We start from the raw sequence: 20,572 nt of genomic DNA, 5'->3' as shown, positions 1-20,572 counted from the left end.
ATACAAACAATACCTTTGTTTTAGTATGGATAGCCTGATAAAATATTTCCAGTGGAAATACCCAGGACAGAGCAGTTCATAGAGAGCTGGTGAGCCACAGGAAGAGCAGCCTCCCTGCCTGGAGTAACCACATGCACTTCAGAAACTCCCTCCTCAATTTTCACCTGGGTCCAACCTGCTTTAGGAACTGAATTCTTACAAGATCCCACTTCAAGAGATGAAATGTGCATTAATAATCCCCTTTTCCATTCCAAAGCATAGTAAATTCACAGAAATGAAAAAGATCCGATGAAGCTGTCACAAAATGACACTCAGCTGGAAGATTCGAGCTCCCAGGAGTGCCAGAAAGACATGAAATGGGGTGCACAACAAAAAATAATGAAGAAAAAGGTAGAGTTGCTTTTGCTGATGTGTGGAATCAGCACTTGCAAAATTTTCTAGGACACCAGTTTAGGCAAAATTCAAGCAGGACAACCCAGAAATTGTTTTGCACAGAATATTCCTCATGCCTCTTGTCAGCTGTTGTTTAATATGTCCAACAGCAACTGGGAAATCAGACATTAAATCCTATTGCTTAAAGATTGTGTCTCAGAGAAGAAACACCATAAAAATATCTTTTGTCAATATGATACTGTCAGTTATGTAAAAATAGTCAGATGCTCTGTTACCTGGTTAAAGAGTCCTTTCCATTCAGCTCTTTAGCCAGCAACCAACAGTTGATCAACCAAATCTGCAAAAAAATCTGGTGTCCAGGGATTAACTAAGGCTTTTTGTACCCCTGGGCTTGATTAAAGAAGTAAGGATCCATTTTGTTTTTGCAGCAATTTCCTAATAGGATTGCTTAGCAGGAAAGCTTTCTGTGTTTAACTGCTGCCTTCACCAAAGCTTAGGTAATAGTCAGCAAATGGTAAGTTGTTAAAATCAATAGAAAATACTGTGCTCAACAATTGGATAATGTATAGAAGCATTTGTTTCTCCAACATTCTGTGTGGTGAAATCTATATAGTTCTGTGCATTCAGTTAATTATTTTGTACAGTGTGTTTTATTGCTTTAATTTGTCTCTGGCCTAGAAGGAATGGCCTGCCCCTAGACTTGCTCTGCTATTTTCAAGCTGTTAGGATGACATGAATACTCAAGTTTAGTTTTATATCCAGTGTGCTAAGGATTGTAATTGCAGGAGCTGAGGTGGGCTATTTGTTTTTCTAACTGATCATAGACACAAGTGCAAGTGACCTCAATAGAAATTTCTTTCCTCAAAGCCAATGCACAAGGCAGAATAACACTGAACACTGAGTTAATAAAATATTTTGCTTTGGGGACTACCCAATTTTCCTTTCCTTACTGAAATAAAGAAGCTAATGGAAAGTAACAACCTGCTGTTCATTTGCCTACTAGCTCCTGACTCAGTGTTTTCCTAAGGACCCAGGTTGCTGCCAGAATTTATAATTGGGTATTTTAGACCACTGACAAATGTTGAATTTACAGAGGAAACAACACAGACTTCATAGGTATTCTCCCACTGTATGCTCTACTCACAGAGCTGATGCTTAGTGCTTAGGCCAAGTTTCTAGAATCTAATGGTATAATTTCTCAAATGTATAGTAAACCACCACGTCTCAAAGAAAATGAACCATCTCTCCAAGCTAGTGCTGTCATTCTAATGATCCCTGACTTCTCCTTCCACCATCTCCTTATCTCTGGTTTACTTTCTCTGTTTTCCTTTCCCTTTCATTTGAAATTTGGTGGTCTTAATCTATCATCGTCCCCTTCTGTCATCTCTTATTTTCAGAAAATACCCTTTTTTCCCTTCTTTAGTCCCTTTTCTACTGTGAATTCAGTACTCCCAGCAGCTCCCTGACATGTGCTTATCTTCCTTTGTAATACCTCTTGCCATCCATTTCTCTGTGTATTTTCAGTGCTCTGTTTTTCTTTCCCTTGATCTTCCTTTCCATTTGCTGTGGCTTTTTCCTGCCTTTTTTGTTTGTTTGTTTTTATTTTTTGTTTGTTTGTTTTTTCAGGGTTGGGGTTGGTCAAGGGACATCACTTTTCACTATGACTCGCTTTGACTCATTTTTGGGTCCTTTCCCCTTTCTCTTTGCCCTTGGATCTCCTTTTCTCTCAGGCAGTCCTCTCAGAAAACTCCTCCCCAACTCCTCCTTCTCCTTTTGTGTTATGAGGGAGATGGGACTTAACAAAATAGATTACTCTATAAATTACTCTATAGCCCTGTTTCCTTTGCTTTCATCTTTCCTGCTTGTTTTCTTTTTTTTTTGTTTTTTTTGGGTTTTTTTTTTTTTTTTTTGGTTTTGTTATTTTTTAATTCCCATCCTCTGACAACCTTACAGAACTCTGAAGAAAAGACTCAGGCAAGGATAATAATGAGTCAGATGCTGATCTCTTTTCCCATTGCCTCCATATTTCAATTCAAGTCAAATACCCAGAAAAGCCTGTTCTTTGACCCAATACTGACTTCACTTTTGCTAACAAATTTCTTCATACTGCCACAGCAAATACCATGAATATCACTTTCTTTTTACACTGGAAGATTTTTCACTGATGTCTGAATTATTCCAGAGTAATTGATAATACCAAGGCAGTTCATGTTTGTGTACAGTTTAAATTTAGTCACTTGGATTTTTAATTGCAAATGCTTGTCTCCTCTCTCATTAGGCATATTAAGAGTGAAAAAGGATGTCTTTTATTTAAGTCATGTAAGGCCTGGAAGAAAACCAAAAACCATCAAATCAGCTTTTATAACTGTACTTGGTCTGTTTTGTCCACCACTGCATATTTATGAAATCAGAGAAAAATCTTCAAGGTTACTTCTCCAGCCTGTATTAAATCACAATATATAAGCTTTTGACACCATCACAAAACATTAGATCAAACCTATTCAGAGAAAAACAATGAAAAGCACTGTTTTCCACTTGTTTGCATAAAGCTCCCTCTCCACAGGTGGCAAGAAAACACACAGAGCACATTTCAGGTTCTCATCAGTTCCCTGGCAGTATTCAAACATTCTTCAGGACATTCCCAGCTTTCCCCTCAGCTTAGTAAGGCGCTTTTTTGAGAAGTAAATTTTCAGAAATGGTTTGTCAAACTGGAATATCAACAAAACCTGTTTGCAGGGCTCAAGAATCCTGGGGCAGCATTCCAGTAAGAAATTCAAATAGTAATAGTGCAGAGCAAACCCACCACTGCTCCATTTGGAGGGATGTGGGTTTACAGAGCAGCATTCTGAATAAACCCAGTCCAGCAAACCACATAGGTGAATTCTTCAGAGTAAAGTGGCCTATGGTGAATGCCCTGCTTCTGCAGCAGAGCTGCCAGTGCTGAGCTGCTTGGGCACCTCCGCTGCATTGCAGTCAGCTCGGTGAGCACAGACACTGAGAAGCACCTTGGCTTTGGTTTTTTCTGCAATAAAAATCTCCCCTTCAATATAATCACTGAATTAGTAGTCTGGGAGTCAGCTCTGGAAGTAAACCCACATGGAGAATTGTGTATTAGATTCATTGTCCTCCAAGCTGGGAAGAAAAAGGAAGGCTCCTGTGTAGTTCCAGCCCAGGAACTGCAGTAGCAGAGCAGTAGTACAGATCTGTGCTTGCACTATAGAAATCGGTGCTCATTTTAAAGGCAGCTGACAAGGAATGCATGTTTAAATATACGTGGGGCCCAATGAGGCTACAGAACATCTGGACTAATCTGAGTAGCACCTCTTTAGCTATTTTTTTGAAGTGTAAGCAGAATTATCACACACTGCTTTCACAGTAATGCATCAAGGAACTCTACATCTGGTTATCTTTTCGTATGAGTACAATGTTATGAGGTATACTTTTTTCAGGCATAGCATATTGGAATCTCCAATTTAATTTGGCAGGGTAAAGGATTTTAAATGAAGCAATTCTTCAGCACTATTTACTCAAAAGTATATTTAGTTACTATTCAGCTACTGAACGCTCACTGGGCAGTACTGCTGTGGTTTTTTCCCTCAAATATGAAAAACAAGTTCACTGGACTTGGGTGAAGGGTGCAGGATGTTCCTAGGAAGCACATACCATGGAAATACATGTCCTGAAAACCTTGAAAATAGAATAACCTCATTTCATATTATACTTAGCATCTTTGTCATTGCTACACAATTCTCAGCTTCACCATGAAACACCAAATAAGAAAAGGACACAGAAAAACACCTCCTTTCCTTAGTCAAGGCACAGATGTACTGACATGAAAACACTTCCTCCAAATACCACATACAAAGTCAAAGAGAGGCAGCTGTGATAAGATTACTATTTTTATCTCAAAGACTGTGGGTCCTTGTCTCCTCAGACACGTTCAGCCTCTCATCACCAACATGAAAAGCAAAGGAATTAGCATGTAGGTATTGTGAGAACACACACCAGTGCTCAGCACAGACAATTTCTATATCTTTAAGCACATCTGTACCTGTCCAGAAGCTGTTCAAACTTTCACAACATCAAAGTATCTTACACTTTCTGCTGCTCAGCACAGCAGAGTTTGCCAGCTCTTTCTTAAATGTAGTACAAAGAAAGATCTGACAAGAGCATCTCCTTTTCATACATGCTCATGCAATGTGCTTCCCAAGCACAGGAGCTAGGAAACAGCTGCTCACAAAGCAAAAACCATGAAAAAGTAAGTATTTTTAAAAAAATTTAAAAAAAAAAGGGAAAGAGAGAAAAAAAGAAAAAAGCTAATGGACCATGAGAAATTTGCATGAAAGGGCAATTTAGCTTATTTCCATTTAAAATGTGCATATGTGAAGGCACTCTGGAGAGTGCCTAAAGAATGAACAGCTTAGGTAAAAAGTGACAAACCAAAACATGCTTTTACTCAAATTCTTCAAGTTTCTCACTACAGAGGAGCTAACACGGCAAAGCAGCAAGAGTAGCACTACATGACAAACTGCTTTCCATTGATTCTTCAGATTCCTGGGATGCTTAAATGAGGAACACAAAAATGGAAACAGTCTTTGCTTACACATAGATCAATACTCTGTTTCTAAAATTCAGGATTTATTCTTAGCATTGGCAGAAAAAAAGAGGTCTGCTAAGTTGGATATATCACAGACTTACCAGCTGGATACTGCCTAGTAAATCAAAGCTGCATTTTGCCACTGCTATGTTAGAAAATAGTACTCCAGTATAACCCATGCTCACAGAGCATAAGGCTACAGAGTCTCAAGCTTTTTAGGGCATTATGGACCAGATGTTGCAGGTGATTTACTGGACCATACATTTTTGAGAGTTTGGTAGTGAACAAAATGAGATTGTGGGGTGTTTTTTTCCACTGCTTCAGTACAGAGCTTTCTAAGGAATCAGATATATTAGTAAAGAAATAAAAAAATTTACAACAGCAGTGACCAAGGAGAGTTAGTTACCAGTACCAGACCCCAGCTGAGAAAAAACATCACCTTCTTCTGAAGGCTCTCCTTTGACCCTGACACTTGGGGCACGGGAGAACAGAAAGGTCAAGACTGAATTTGAGGAGTGGCCAACAGCCTGGATTACAAGAAGTAACTTCTTCCCACTAAATTCAACTGCAATGGGAGCAGCTGTGCTCACCTAGAGTCCTGAAGATCAGCACAGATACCAGCAGCATTGAGCACTGGGAAATCTTTGAGTGACGTGGTCTGGTTCATACCATAGAGGGGTCCCTCTAATACTTTCTAAAGATAATACTGTCTAAAATTTTTGCCTGCAGATGATCTAGCCTTAATTGCAAAGCAAAGGCCTCTTGAGCTTCAATAGACTGTCAGTGAAATCATCTTTGGTCTAAAGGCCATGAACTGCTATGCTGATAACCAAATGTTACACTGATAATGGTGAAAAGCAAGTCCCTAACTACCAACGCTGTAAACTCACCTTCAGCACAGTCAACACATTCAGCTTCATTCCTTCCAATATGCCAGAGGGCATTTGCTTCATGATTAGGTAGCAGAAAAGCTGTCCCTAAACCAGATCTGAACTCCTATGGCCTTTTGCTGATGCCTCCAATGACACTTCAGAGGCATCATCACCTTACCAGCAGGAAGAGTGTAATTCTGGTTGTGGCTTCTCCTGGGGGCAGTGCTGGTGAGCTACCACAGCTGTACATAACCTGTTTAAAACACCTGTGCTACACTTGTGAATACTACACAGCATGCATGGTTGAGAGCAAGTTTGGAGTCCACTAGGTTTACTATTAGCCAGGGCTCCACTGAAGAATATCTAAATCCTATCAGGACCTGTTAGTAACTACTTCAGTGGAGCCACATGCAGGAGTGGGTACTTCTGCATTACAGAAACAGAGGCATTAGTGTGAGTAAATTTAATATGCTTTCTTAAACATTAAATGGCAAATTACATGCTGTAGACTATCTGAAGACTTAAATAAAAGATCCTTGTGGAAAATAGTAACTCATTAGTTTACAAGATTAAATGACACATCTAATAAGCCCTGTCTAGAATAGCTGAATCACTGAAATAAATTTTTCTTACAAATGAAAATCACTGTTGTAATGACACTGAAATTTGCCACAAAAATAAATGAGAAATACATCCAAGCAATTAAAACTACAGAAACACATGATAAATCTGTCTTGCAAACGATGAGAATTATATTTGCTAGAACACTATATTCCTGCAATATATTCAAATACACTTTTGAAACTCAGTAAAGAAAACAAGAACTTTAAACCACTGAGAATTTTCCTTTGTTAGTTTGATACTGTAAAGATGCTTCTAAGAACATACTGGCACATATGGCAGTGATAATTTAATCAGATAAGTAGTAATACTGTGCTCATCACTATAGTCTTTTTGGGATTTAATTTTAAGGGATGATACCTATTTTAAAATCATCTTTTAATTTGAAAAGATCTACTACTTCTAAGAAGAAAGAAATGTCCGTCTTAAGAGCACATTACAAAATCAGTAGTTAGGCTCAAATTACCTTACCAGCCTCTTCCCATATAAGAAATTTCTTTCAACTGAGAAGGGTGGTTTAAAAATATCATCTTTCCAAATGCTAGACAGAGCCCAAAACCAGAATCCTCGAGTCTTTTTCTTCACACACCTGTGTGTACAACTGCATTGTCTCCCAATGCACACTCAAAGCTTTTGCCTGGGGACAAAATCTTATCATCTTTCAAGGAGCAGGCCCTAAAGGTTAACAGCTGCTGGAGAAGGTGCAAATGTCTGCAGGGCTAAGAGTTCTTGCTTGAAAGCTGACCCTCGGTGAGACAATTCTTGTCCAAGAGTTCATCTCCATTTTAGTTTTGGAGAATGTAAATGGTTTTCATAAACTTAGAAAGAAGATATTATTACTACAGTTTCAGACTTTAACACAAACTCCTCATAATAATTTTTAACCTTCTTTTTTATTTTTTATTTTTAATATCATGGTCTTTTAAAATTTGCCTGCAAAACTAACATCCATTTATGCAATCCTGGGTAATACACTGTAAGTCCCTCACTTCAGGCTAAAGAGACGAAAGAAGGAAAAAAGAAAAAAAAATCCAAAAGAGTGTTTGGCCACAATTACCTGTGGCTTCTATCCATTGTCTAAAGGAGAGATGAATGCTATTAGTCTGTCAGCATTTGTTCTGATTTAAACACTTTTCTCTAGCTGCTTTCATTAACTGTGTTGACATAGCTATACATTACCCATTTAACCTGCACTTCATTGCACTCCTAATACACAATCAGGCTTTACAAATATGAACCTGAATATAAGGCAGTCGAGGCTGGAGTCTGGGTTGGTGTAAGCCAGAGGATTTTAGTGAAAATAAGCCTCACTAGGCTATATGAGAATCCAATCCTATCCCTACACCTGCAAATGCAACTATAATCCTTCTTAGAATAGATCCTGAGTGTGTCTCCATTTTTAGTATAACACCTGGGAGCTATGCTCAGCTCACTTTTCATTGCATTAAAACACTAATTAAAATGAGAATTTGTACTGCTGTAGGAAACATAAATTGCCTCTATGCAAGATGCACTAAAGCTAAGTGAATAATTCATCTATTTTTCATATACAAATTTATTCATGGAATAATATCATGTAATAGCTCCTTTATGGAGATTACAGGCAGCTTCTCCAAAGAATTCAATAATCAGAAAGCTGTGCTGGTTTGTTTGCCTGGGCACATTGTCCTTACAGGACACCTTTTTCTCATGATTGGACTGTCTGGCTTCTGGCATGAACATCTGCATTTATCAGTTCAATCCTTATCAGCTTTACAACCCGTGAAAATACAGACCACATACTTTCTAAGAAAGCATTGACAGTAACTTAGTGCAAGCATTACACAGCTCATGACAGTCCTGCTCTCAGGAAGCATCATTGTTTAGCAAATTTAAATTCTTTGAACAAGCAGAACTAAGTCCTTGCACAAACAAATTGCTCTAGGTCCAAATCCCTGATGCCCAAACCTGTTTCGTGGTTTGGTGATTTCAACACAGATTTGAAAACTCAGAATACTAATAAAATGTACTAAACTGGAAAATATTCACTAATTTTCCTCTCCCTCTGCTAGTGGGATTCATAATTACCTCACTTTGATAGTCCTCAATATTTCTTTCTGTTACTTCTTATATGCTATTTCACTGTTGAAATCAAAGTATAAGTCACTCCAAGAGGTCTATCCCTACCTTTAGTACACTGGCATTTGCTATTCCTGTCTCCAGAAATCTATATTAGGCTCACATCTCTTTTGAAAAACATTCTCTAATCAGCCCTATGTCTGTGCTAATCATCACTATGCTCAGAATGATTACATTGAATAGATAACATAACATATATAACATGCATTATTTTGAATTGTATAGGCTTCTGTCTCCTTGCCCATACAGAAGTGTCATTGTAGCTCTGCTGGTGTAATTCTATGAACCTGCTAGGCTTGTAAAGAGAAGTAATATCTTTTATTAGACCAAGAAATATAGTCAGGGGAGAGAATGAGCTTTGAGCTCAGAAATCCAATGAAAGTCCTCTGAGACAAAAATCTTTCTTGTTTTTCTTCCAGCTGTGTTATTTGGTCTTACAAAAGATATAACCCTTTCCCTGTAGGCCTGACTGTCCTTGGTTATAATAGATTACTTAGGATGGAGATAGGTCAAAAAGGAGTTGTAGAACAACAGACCAGAAAGAAAAAAAAAAAAAAGCAGGGAAGGAAAGACTAGAAAAAAAATGGCACAGACAAATTGCAGCTCTTTGCATAAAACAGTCTGCCTGACAGTCCTGAGGATGGTCTCCTCAACATCAACACCATGATGGGATTTCTCACCAAGATTACTGACCTCTAGACCAAAACTCAGGGATCTGTTTTTTGGAGAGGGTGCACAGGGGAGCTGCTAATGGGCACACTGTCAGCTGTCTGCAGGAAGCAGGCAGAAAACTGGATCTTGCACAGGTGATGTTCTGTGCATCTAGGAGGAGTAAGGACATGAAGGTACTGAAAGAAGGGCTCTGCATGCACATCTATGGAAGGCTATGGAAAGTACAGGCTTGCTGCTCTATGGGCCGAGGACCCAGAGACAACCAGCACAGGAACAGACGAGGAACGTGCTTTCTTTCACTGGATCTTTACTGTCAGGGTCTGTTCTAAGGCTTTCCAGCTCCTGCACCTCATGTCAGAGCCTGGGGAAGTGAAGTCCGACACATAACACGAGGAAATCAGTGAGGATGTGCTTAAATAAGAAAATGAGTCCATGGAACTGCACAGGACACAGCTGACATGGCTGAGGGAGCTACAATCTCTGATGTTTGAAATGTCTTAGTGGTTGGAAAAGGGCAGACAGACATCACACCCATCTTCAAAAAGCACAACCAAGAGAATTCAGTGAAGCAGACCGGTCATTGCAACCTCAGTTCTTTGAGGGATGATGAAGCTCTTTCATCTGAAGGTGATGCTCTCTGGGGATCAAGGCAGGACATCCTGTCCCTGTGCTGCACAGGCAGTTGATGCCTTTGAAAGGAGAGAGCAAACTTCTGCAAACAGAGTGAAGAAAAGTGATGGAAAGTTTCAAGTCTCTCCTTCATCAAAGCAATTTCTATCTGTATTATCCATTATCCATCCTCTTTTCCTATAAGTCCCATTTTAGCAATTAATCCAGACTGTTTTTAGAGCAGACAACTTCTCCTGTAGTTATCTGTAAGTTTTATCAATGATGATTTGTCTAATTTCTTGAAGGTTAGTATAAATATTTAAAAGAAAAACAAGCCAATTTCCTTGAATATAAATGCACCTCAGAATTAGCAGCAGCTGTAATACAGAATCATACCATAAACTGATGTATTCTTAGACAGACATAATAGATTGAGTCTTAATGAGTCATTATTAAGGTCACCTTATCATTTGTGCTGTGAAACATCATTTTTTTTATTTGCTAGATCTGGCAATTTGAACTACATAGGCTGAAGTTTTCCATAGCAGATGTCATTTCAAGATAAAATAAACTATCATAAATCATACAAACATTATTTGAATTACAAAAGATGGTGTTTAAATAAATTGGTAATTTTCTAATTTCTGGGTCATATTCAACCTTGGAAATCCTTTTAAATTATCTTTATTTTTTAAGTGGTAATACAGTAGGAAGTGTTTTATCATAACTTTTACCAAGTCCCCCTCCTACCATTTTTTGACTTGTTTCACACTTTCTAGCTGGAAAAGTTCCAGCTTTTGTCTTTGACTGTCATTTAAATTATTTTTTTTTTAAACTAGGGCAAAATTTTTCCAACTCTGCAAAAGAAAGACTGCAGGAAAAAAATCACTCTCAAAATTAAAAAAAGATCTAAAGGTGTCATGACCCACTTCTAATGCTGTTTATGACACGAAGCTCAATTCAGCAAGGAAACAAACAAACTGTGAAAGGTTGCCTGTGGTAGCTTAACCACTTCTGAGATAGGCAAAGAGCTCCACTCACCATTTTCACTTTTTATTGTCCTACAACTCCGGTGGAAGATGATCTTGGTAGTATCTGCTTTTGACATTTAAAAAATGTTACTAATGTGCCTTTTCTTGATAGAAGAGCACAGATGTCCTAATTTACAGCTCAGCGTACTAGAATTAGAGCTTTAAACATTAGCAGGCTTTTTAGAGATTGTTTTCAATTGAACCACAAAAGGCACTTTAAAGAGAATTAGCACTATCACTAAAAAACCTGAAATTTCCTGTGGACTACATGAAGCTGTTCCTGACAGCTCCAATAATGGCTTGCTACTAATCAGTCACAAAAAAAAAGAACCAACTCACAACACTGTTTTATGGGTTTGGGTTTTGCTGTTTCTTCTTTGATGAAACAAAACTTTGAACTTCAGGCATGGCTTTTTTGTTCTTTAAAGCAAAGAATTTTTTATTTTTTTTTTCAATAGAGCTCAGGGTTCTCATGTAAAATACCTAAGGAAAAATGTCTCTTTGAATAGGATGAAATTGCTATTCCTGAGGTAGGCTTGGCTCAGTGATTTGAGGTTTCAGGCAGGCCATTTTATTCTAACTCAAACTCTTCCTCTTTGAAATCAATTATGTCTATGCTTCATAATTTGAATTAAAAAGTTAAAAAACAACAACAGCCTCTTCAGTAACTGTAGAGGAACAAAAGATTTGCGAATTTTGACACTGTAGAAATATTATCTTTTCTATTCTTTAGCCAGTACAGAAATAATTTTAAAAAAGAATTTTGCAAACAGCTGTCTTGCACTCAGGTCCCAAATCCAAGACAAGGAGCAGATGAAAGTCTACTGGCTTCAGGCATCTTTGGATCAGAGATCTCTGGCTTAGATGCTCAGCCCCATTTTTATTTTACTCTTCCCAAATTCTAAAGGAATGTGGCTTAAAAATTCTCAGTAAATGAATCACCACATGGAATGAGCTACTTCAGTTCCTTGTGATCTGTTCATAGCTATTATGTATTGATAGAATTAACAAAACATAGAATATGGCAGAGCCTCAGACCATCACTTCAGCATTTCTCTGCTTTGACTGAATGTCAGAAACTCTTTATTGGATGCTCTGACAAGAAAAGGCTCTGTGGCACATCCTTGGCACAAGCATTTACCAGAGAATTCCTGGCCAAAGAGCAAAGGTGAGATATGATGGATGACTTCAAGCCACCCTCTGGGCTATGCCATGAGCTTAGCAACAACATTTGCAACATTTCTAGCAGCCTGTGTAGGCTACAGCACTACCTAAAATTAAACTAATATCTGAAAATATTATCTTTGCAGTAATTTTTTGTTTTTAATCAGTGCACCTCTTAGCCCTAGCATTCCTATATAAAATACACAAGAAAGACATTCAACATGGTGTTGTAATTCAGAAAATGAGTTAATAGCAATGAGAGAGGAATCCCATAAGAAAAAACGGGTGTGCAGTGGGACCAAATCTGATGGGATTAGTTGGAATACAGAAATGCTTTCTACTGAATTGTTGTGTTAACAATTCTGTAAACCCTCTAATTATTAAAGCTCAGGACCTGCAACTCTAAAATGTAGAGTTTAAACAATACCAGCCTTCTTGGATTTGCTTTTGCTCTTATGCTAAGCAGACCCATTTGGTATGGATTTGCTATCACTTCCCCTGCAACAGTGAAACAGCACAGTGACAACAACAACACAAAAACCCAAATCCCAACAAACCCAGGAAATGACAGAAAAGGTACTGTGTGTCATAAAATAATAAAATTCACTGCAGCTGCAGAAATCAGTATAATCTGAGTTTGTCTGCAAGTGTAGGGAATTTGCTGAGGAAAAAAAAAAATTAAAAATCCCCAAACCAATTCTTCTGGCTCAGAGCCAGGATGCACAGCATGTAAATTTGCTAGTTCTCACAGGCCACTCATAAAGCTTAATGCTGCCACATCAGTTTCCTACTTCATATTTATAGATAAGGGATGAAGTTAATGCCATTTACAATTTTTTCTTGGCTTGTTTTGATTACATGAATACTGCAAAACCTATAAGCACAAGGGAACTGGGCTCATAAAGCATAGGTTAGCAGTAGAGTCAGGAATTTTTCTGTATTGAAGCTACTGTCATCTTTCTCCAAAACAGATACGATGAACATCAAACCTCTTCCACAGAGCAGAAGATTCTGCACTTGCAATGCCCATAGTCCCCAGTGGGATACATGGGAGAAACTTAAGGTAGTGCAGAACTTCAACATCTTGCCCAAATGATCAGAATCAGACATAAGGACATATTCTTGCAAAAACTGAAAATACACAAAAAAGCCCCTAAGTGAAAACAATAAATATAGATGAAGGTTCTGGCCAACCAGTTCTGGATCCAACTAATTCTTTGAAAATTCCACATCCTGACGAAAATCTTCATCATCTCCTTTCATCACTACCTGCCTTTTTATGACCCATTGTAAACCATAAAGGGTAGGTTACCACCAGCATCACATTAAAGAATCACTGTTCCTTTTCCACCTCACATTCTTACTTTTGAAACCATAGTAATATAACGAACCCCTTATCCCTTATGTATATAGTCAAAGGTAAAATGTTGACAGCTGTGATGAGAAGAATGAATTTGCCTTTATCTAAAAGTTGTGCTTTTCAAGCTATATATATCTCTAAGACTTCCTTCCTTGATGCAGTGTTCGCATAAAAACATCAATTCAAATAGACATGGTCAATGCTGGTGAGAACTGTAGTACAATATAGACAAAGTTTCAACAATTCTTCCATGGGGCTTCTTACCACTTCAAGTGATCTTCAAACACCATTCAGTAGGAACACATCAGGAGTGATAAAGTTCAAAAGGAAAGAAAAATTATAAGAAAAGAATTCTTAAAAAATCTCTTCTCTTAATGCTGTCCGACACACAAAGATCTCATTTCCAAAGATGAACTTAGTGGTCTCTACTGCACATCACCACTCCAACTATTACATCATCTTGGTCTGTCTTATCAAGGGATTCCACCTTTTGAGTGAGCAATGAACTTAGTGCCTGTGTACTCATTCTCTAAATTGGGATACATTAGCTTACCTTACCTCACCTCATTAGGATGCCATCGTTTCATAAATACCTACTCACCATTTGAAAGAAACAAATTTTTACAAATAACAGACACAAGTATTTGAGACATAACTACAGGTCCAAGTTAAAAGCGACTCTCAAGAACTCCCCTTTGTACCAAAATTTTCCACCTTTCTAGAAGTTTGTGACATTCCAGCAATCTCTGTGCCAGAAAATCTGCCCTGAGATATTCTTAGGGAGTCTGAGCACTCCTTTTGTTCCCATATACATTGACAAATGTAATACCAACCTCACTATCTCCCACTAAGAACTATCTCCTGTTAACCTGACTCAAGCAAACATTCACAAAAACACTGTTCACATCAAATATATACAGCACTCCTGACAACATCAAACATCCTTTCTTAGGTTATTTTCAACCTTTCTATTCTTTAAATTACATGTTTTATTACAAGAGACTGAGGGGAGACTTTATCACAGTCTACAGCTTCCTCATGAGGGGAAGAGGAGGGGCAGGCACTGATCTCTGCTCTGTGGTGCCAGGGACAGAGCCCAAGGGAATGGCCTGAAGTCGTGTCAGGGGAGGTTTAGGTTGGATATCAGGAAAAGGTTCTTCACCCAGAGGGTGGTTGGACACTGGCACATGCTCCTCAGGGAAGTGGTCACAGCACCAGCGTGGCAGAGCTCAAGAAGTGTTTACACAGTGCTCTCAGGCACAGGGTGTGACTCTTGGGCTGCCCTGTGCTGAGCCAGGAGTTGGACTCGATGATCTTTGTGGGCACCTTCCATGTCAGGATAATCCATGGTTCTATGATATCTGTAATAAGAGACTAGTCTAAGTGCTATACTGAACAACACAAGAATACCCTAAAAGGGTAAATCAAAGTTGTGATAGAAATTTCAGTGACTCAACCCAAAATGTGATGTAGATGTGCTTAACTTATAAATTCCTGATACTTCAAAATAAATGCAATCAATTACTCTGGAGATCATGAAAAATTCTCAAAGTTTCCAAGGACAGCTGCAGTTTTGGCAAGAAGTCAGATACCTTCCTTAGCAGAATCATGATCCATCATCATATATTAAATCCCAAATAATAATTTCCTCAGAAATAACAATCCAATATGAAAAATATAATTTACATACTGAATTACCTGGGAGAATTCTATGTGATTATCAAAGATTATTAATCATATCAAGTTGATTAATTTCAATGTGATACCAAAAAAATCTGAAGAATTTTCAACAGCACTTCTATTTTAACACAGTGATATTGACTAAACTCTGTCCTCCACACCCTAAAAATAACAATATTGATGGAGAAAAAACAGGAATCAATATTCATAAAATTGAAGAAAATCATGACTCAGCATCGAATGAGTAGCTGTACAAAAAAGTTGAGACCAGATGCCAAAGGAATGTAGAATCATAGGAATGAAACATAAGTTCAAAAAAACTTAATTTTTCATTTGTTTTGTGTGGTTTTTTTTTTAATAATATAGACAGACTAAATCATTCAAAAAAGACCTCAAATGATTTCTTGACTGCATTTTTGGCGCATAACTGCTTTGTGTGCTTAGAGTTGATGGTCTTCAAAGCTTGATGTAAAAGAAACTGGGATATACTGGGTTTATTTCTCTGTGGAGCTTCCAAAAGGGTGTGGAGAAGAGTATTACTGGCATGTTTATTGAGACACTTTCATTATTAGAGGCAATTGATATTAGCACTTTTTATGTAAATTACTACCTCTGCTACTTATTATGTGGTAGCATTATTATGATTATCGATGTTGTGTTTATATACATAATGATTGCTAATATTATCATCATAATGGTGACTGGGAGAAGAACTAAGGCTTTCATTTGGTGAATTAAAATACAAGAAGGAGAAATGTCTGTTCCTCAATCATTTTGAGATGTCACTGTCAATCAAGTGCTGCCTTACAGTTCATCTACTGGAAATATTTTCCTTTCCACTCGAGCTCAGCTGCAGCTCAACTGCACTGTACTCAACGATGTGAATTTTTAGATTTTCCTCATTCACATTCAGGAAATATTTCATTTATAAAATTAAAATGAAGAAGACTCTCTCCAGATTCCTAAGGGTTATTTAAGGATGACAGCCAGTCACCAGTGGCTTGGACTGGATTCAAATCAGTGACGTAAACATGGGACATTCTGTAATCTGTTATCATTTCCTAGCAAAGCGCAGTGATGTTTTACATGTTCACATCAAGGAAAAGCATGTAATTTGATCAAACTGCAAATGCAAGCTTCTTGGCAGAGCCTGAGGGAAAGCAATGACAATAATAAAATGAATAGGCAGGTTGTCAAGAGAAGTGAAAGTATTTTCAACCACAAAATTTTAAAGCAAGTCTTGCAGTGGAGAGGCTGAAAATATTGTCTGCAACAGTGCCCGTGGCTATCCTGGAGGTGAAGGATTAGTTTCTCAACTATAGACATGTTATTATTAAATGAACTCAGATAAGAGTTAAATTCATTAATTTACTTTATTCTTGGCAGGGGAGCAAGTCCTCAGTGATGTAAAATGGAATTGGAACTATGACAGTTTCTAGCACGAGTGTCTGACCCTAGAAGTATTTATTTTGCTTGAAAAAGTAAAGACAGTTTATATGTAAATGAGATCCAGCTTGCCAGTTCTGTATAATTTGTCAATATGGATGCTAATTTCACATAGACTGAGCAATCTCTATTCTAGAATAATAATAGGACTTCATGCCACCAACTCTTACTTGCAGCAGTCATCTCATTATGGTGGTGGGACTAGAGGAACAGCTGGACAAGTATCATATGATGCTTTTCTTCATATAATTTCTTTGATATGTTTGCTGCTCTCTTTCAGCATAATGAGTGATGCTAAGAGCTAAATTAAATTCTAGGACATCTATTAAAAGCCAGCTTTTCCATGGATTTTCATGGAGCAGTATTTTTTGCAACTGGATATGGGTGTAGATTAAAAATGCTCCTTTATAGTGAAAATCTGATATTAAAACTACTGCTGCCTTTTCTTCTTTTCATTACAAAGGGATTTATGCCAGGATGCAGAAAACATTATGGAGCTTAAACCTGTCACATGAAGAGTTTCTTGGGAGAACTTCCCTTCCTGAGAGTTTGAGACATAAATTCAGATTCTCTGATTTATTCTCACTCTTCATAGCACTGGCCTCAATCTAGAGAATTGACTTTCAAAGATTTGAAAAGAGCCTTGAAGCCCCTTTAAAAGCTGGAGTGCTCAATCTATTTCAAAGTGTCATAAGACCACAATGCAGGCTATAGACATATTTTTCAAAAACGACACATTTAAAGTGTTTTCTCAGACACAACACTGAATTAAATCACTTCACCTAAGAACTAGTAAGAGAATAAGGTGCAAAAAATGAATAAAAGCATAATTCATTTTCACTTCACCTTCTCTTTGAAACTTTTGAATTTATTTTGTTTTCATTTTCTTCTGACCTCATTAACACTATTTTACAGTTTTTCAGTTGACTAACAAAGAGATTAATCTGGAGTGTAAAACACCTGTTGTGAGACTCTTTTGATAATATTTTCAAATATTTTTCAAATAATTTTGTAATAAAGTCTTTAATAAAAACAGTGCGTCTTTTGTGTCATATATGCATCCTGTGATATAAGTTTAAATTACCTAGAACTGATCTCAATATAAAGCTTAGAAACATCTATGCTAACAATTACTCAAAACCTCTGCATTTAAGGCATGAATTTAATTGGTGAATTATTTAACCTACACAACGCAGTCTTGTTTGGCTTAGTTTTGTTTTGTTTACCCCAATTTTTTTTCTACCCTGCCAATATTATTGATGCCCTCTTTGCGGCTATAACTCTATTAATTTTTTATATCCTTCAGTCTTGCCTGACTTATTTCCTGCTGTCTGCTAGACAATCTCTCCACCCCTGCAGAAAGCAATGGATATTATTCAGGAACGTAATAAAAGGAGACAGCTGTGCTTGGTTCCTATCTACCAAAATGCCATGGATGTCACTGGAATTTCAGCCTCCACTTCAAAATAAGGCAGTGTCAAAAAACTCAAGTGCTTTTCAGACTGGGCTAATTATAAGATAGTACCTAGGAATCACAGTAGTAACAACATTAATCTGAACTCAAAAGTCAATTGCCATAATTAAAAACAAAAGAATACTTTAGTTGGCTTTGGATGGAAAAGGGTCAACTTATACCATACCAACAATATTAAAAATGGACAACCAGTATCTCCCAGAAAAAAATTCTTCTTAATATTCTTAGTGCCACTTTAGTATTTACAAGGTCATTTGCCAACACTAGGACAAGTAGAGTAAATAAGAAATGTCGGCCCCATACTGCTGCTCAAAATATCTAGAGAGCACAAGACTGGAGCGCAGGTGGACATTTATACGTTTTCTTAATACTTTTTTCCTTGCCACCAAATACTGCAGAGGTCAGCAACCACATGGTAAGACACAGGCTATAGAGCTGGGATGTTTTTAGTCTGACTTCCTACAGCAATTCTTATCCTACAAAACCAAAAGACCCACATGCCCCATCACAGTGCACTGCCAGAACATCACTGATGTTCAAGCCTCATCTCCCAGTCTTATTTAGGAAACTGTCTTTATGCAGCATAGCAGATACCACACAAGCCTGATTAATCTGTTTCAACTTTGACACATTTTAAATCATTAAACACATTCCATTGTTCTACTATTATTTTTAGTAAGGATGAATTTAAACTTTGCTTTAACTGTTTGTGTGAATCAGGTCCTGTACACAATTACTTCCAACATCCATATTTGAAACTCAAATCCCCCATAAACAGCCTTGTGCCTTCAGAAACTATAAAACATGAAACATATAGTCCAACATTAGTTGTCTACCTCACTGACTGCTAAATCAAGCTCAGAAGCCCAAAATCAGCTTTAAATAAATAAAAAACCCCACAACCCAAACTATTATTTCATTTCACTGATCAAGTTGAGTTGCCTCACCTTCCTTTCACTGAAAAAGCTGAAGGGAAAAACTCCTTCCCTTCACTACAGACATAAATAAGCAGCACTTTCCTCCAGTTTGCTGCACATCTCTCCATCAGGCTCCTTTTACATAGCATCCACGGAATTGCAGAACTTGGAATAGGGATTTATGAGCCACATTCTCTTTGGCAGGGAAAACGTTAACAGCTTTTAAAAATGTACAGGAACGTGGGTATCTTATGAAGGAGGATGTAGCTAGAACCTTCACAAGCCATGGCTATGCAAAAACATAAGGATGTAAAACCTGAACTTTGTTGATCTTTGACTAAAGCTATTTTATTCCTTCTATATTTATCGTTCATTAAATGCATTTTTGTTTCTTAAAGGAGTTATAATAATGCAGTCTTAGCAAGCAGCACATATGAAATTTGTGGTCTTCTGTGCAAATGTAGACCATGGGCATACACAACATATTTTATAGTCACAATTTGCAAGCTTTCAGATCTCTGTACTATTTATTATTCCTGTTATCATCTCAGAATATTTTTATGAGCAAAGACACCCTTTTTTTTTTTTTATCACAAGGAATAGAGCCAGAAAATATACCAAAAGCAACATTCACATTTTCCATGACAAAAGTTTTGCAGAACACAGATAAAAGTGCCCTTGATGTTTCCAAAATGCAAGTTCCCTTGACACTAATGTTTCAGCATCAAGTAACTTGGAAATAAAAATGAAAAACCCAATGCTTTTAAAATATTTGTTGATCTAAGATACACTTTAGAAAACCTCTTATCTTACTAAATTTTCCAGTGAATGAAAAAAATTATATACCTTGCCTTCTCTGACAGGTTATCAGGCAATTCAGTTATTGCATTCTCTGATAAGTATAACTCAGAAGGAAGAAAAATAATAAAGGGGAAAAAATTCCTTGGTTGATATCATACATTTCACCAGCGTAATGCTATTTGATCATCATGTAAGGACTTGGAGCACAAAATCATGACACAAAACACTAAGGAAAGAAATACAGATACATTTCAATTGACAGTGCTGAGGTTTATACTTCTGTTACCTTTACAAGGAAGAGACTGTCTATGTTTGCAGATGGGTATGGAATTGGCTAATAGAGACTCTAGGCTTTATTACTTTTATATGGGTGTCTCTTTCCTTATCCAAAAAAATAGCATGAAGTCGAATATTACTCAATTTGACTACAGATAGTGAAATGTAGATTCTTACATATTTAATTTGATTTCTGAGAAGAGACTGAAGTAGATATCTGATACCATACAGACATATATATATATATACTTTAAAGACTCAGCTTCAGCACTACAATCACCTTTTCTCTCTCCTCTCAAAGTTAGTTTGCCTAAATTTCTTTAGGTGCACGATTTTTCAGTTCACCCCATTGATTTGTCTGTTTTCTTAAGTAAACACTGACCTTTCTACTCCCAACCTTTCTTTCGAGGTGACACAGCCCTGTCTTCAGAAAAGCAGACCTGCAATTTTAGCCAGAAGCAGACAACCTGGCATTTCCCAATAAATGACCCAATCAAACAGGCTTATAACGCTAAAAATGTGATGACAGGTAACTTGGTCA

General features: G+C 37.4%; 1 protein-coding gene across 2 annotated transcripts in view; it reads right to left on the bottom strand.

The window, feature by feature from the left end:
- The window catches only part of GRID2 (glutamate ionotropic receptor delta type subunit 2), a 675,394-nt gene that overhangs the window by 143,841 nt on the left and 510,981 nt on the right, over positions 1–20,572 (bottom strand). The gene's annotated exons all lie outside the window — the stretch shown is intronic.

Source organism: Onychostruthus taczanowskii, unplaced genomic scaffold (genome assembly GCF_017590055.1).
Source record: "Onychostruthus taczanowskii isolate IOZ18803 unplaced genomic scaffold, ASM1759005v1 scaffold82, whole genome shotgun sequence".
In the NCBI taxonomy this organism is placed as follows: Eukaryota; Metazoa; Chordata; class Aves; order Passeriformes; family Passeridae; genus Onychostruthus; species Onychostruthus taczanowskii.
The sequence above is the reverse complement of the archived record's forward strand: the minus strand, read 5'-3'. Positions and strand labels throughout refer to the sequence as shown.